The following is a 1,962-nucleotide window of genomic DNA, read 5'->3' on the forward strand; positions in this document are numbered from 1 at the left end:
TAGTTCTTAAGTGAGCAAATAAATTAAAGAAGAAACGAGTGTTATGGGGAGATTTACTAAGTAAAATGATTAGAATTATGCTTCAGGAAGACAAATCTGGCAGCAATGTGTAGGATGGTTGAGTTGGGAAGCCCAGACTCAAAAGAGGAAGACTGAGGAAGCTATCGAAACAGCTCTGCCAGGAGGTGGCAATGAGGACCTCAGGAGAGGATCAGTCCAAGAGTTACTTTGGAAGTTAAATCAATAGAACTTGGTGACTGACTGGTGAACAAGCAGAGGAAAAGAATATTTATCCTGGCCGGACGCGGTGGCTCAAGCCTGTAATCCCAGCACTTTGGGAGGCCGAGGCGGGTGGATCACGAGGTCAAGAGATCGAGACCATCCTGGTCAACATGGTGAAACCCCATCTCTACTAAAAATACAAAAAATTAGCTGGGCATGGTGGCGCGTGCCTGTAATCCCAGCTACTCAGGAGGCTGAGGCAGGAGATTTGCCTGAACCCAGGAGGCGGAGGTTGTGGTGAGCCGAGATCGCACCATTGCACTCCAGCCTGGGTAACAAGAGCGAAACTCCGTCTCAAAAAAAAAAAGAATATTTATCTTTTCTGTTCGTAGCTTAGCCACCAACAGAAGAGTGATACCATTAACGGAAAGCAAAGAGGCTGAAAGCAAAGAAGGAGAAGCCAGAGGGTTTTTCTTTGAGGAAGGGACTGAACGAATAGAGAAGGATAACAAGGAGGCAGTAACATATTCAGAAAATAAAAAGCTCGAAGAGGAAGAAAGGGGTCAGGAGGTTGGAGCTTCACTGAAGCTAAGGTTTGGGAAAACTGTAAAGCAAGTGTAGTTCAGAGTAAGGAAACTGCAGGGGAGTGAAGGGAAGTGTTGGACTGAGCTATTTATTTCACAGATCACAAGTCAATGGCTTCTCAGACTTGTGGTCTTAGTTTATATACAACTCCAACCAGCAGTTCCCCCTTCTCCTAACCTTCCCTCGATTTTCCATTATGAAAATTGTTGATTAGATCTTATCACTCGGCTGCTAAACACCACTGGGGACATTCTTTTATTTCAAAGAATCTTTTAAGGGTCTATTTCAGTGGTGCTAAAAATAAGAAATCAAGAAATACTTGGTCACCTGCGGCATATTTTTATGTCCAAATGAAGACAAAAATATTTAAACAATTAAAACGATACAAGTAAGTTGGTCTAATCTCTAATTGTGCTAGAGAAAAAGACTATCACAGAAATAAAAATGCTTTTATTTAAACAAGATACATGGAATAGACCAAATTCCTTGATCAAAAAAGTTTTTCTTGTTAGTTAGTTCATGGTGTGTCAGGATTAGGTTCACTTCACCTACAATAAGAGAAAACCCAAAATAGCACTGGTTAGAACACATAGATTTATTTTGTCATGTAAAAGAAATCCAGGTATGGCAGCCCAGGCTTGGCATGGCAGCTCCACAAAGCAGAGGAGACTCAGGCTCCTTTTTCATGCTCCACCACAGTTTAGGTCAATTCGCTGTCTAAAAAGGATGCTGGCACGACAGCCATGGTAAATTTTAGGTAGGAAACAGGAAAGGGGAAGGAGAAGCCAGAGGGTTTTTCTTAGCTGTCTCTCGTAAGTAAACTTCCGGGAAACCCCTCCCAGTGATTCCAACAATTTGTGCTCTATTTCATTGGCCAGAACACAGTCTAGGGATATGCTGAGTCAAGAGAGGTTGGGAAATATGGTTTGTCTTCGAAAATTGACACATTACTGTCCCAGTAATATATGGGATCTCCTTCTAAAGCAAAAGAGGAAATGGATGTCAAATCTCATTGACATTTGGTGGCTTACTTACCTGACAAGTCCTAAACACATTAAAATTAAGAAGATGAAGACTTAAAAGCACTATGGCACGTATATTATAAGTAGGCTTTGGCCCAATAAAGATATAAATATTGGAAAATACTGAAAATAT

Source organism: Callithrix jacchus, chromosome 19, assembly GCF_049354715.1.
Source record: "Callithrix jacchus isolate 240 chromosome 19, calJac240_pri, whole genome shotgun sequence".
Classification (NCBI taxonomy): domain Eukaryota; kingdom Metazoa; phylum Chordata; class Mammalia; order Primates; family Cebidae; genus Callithrix; species Callithrix jacchus.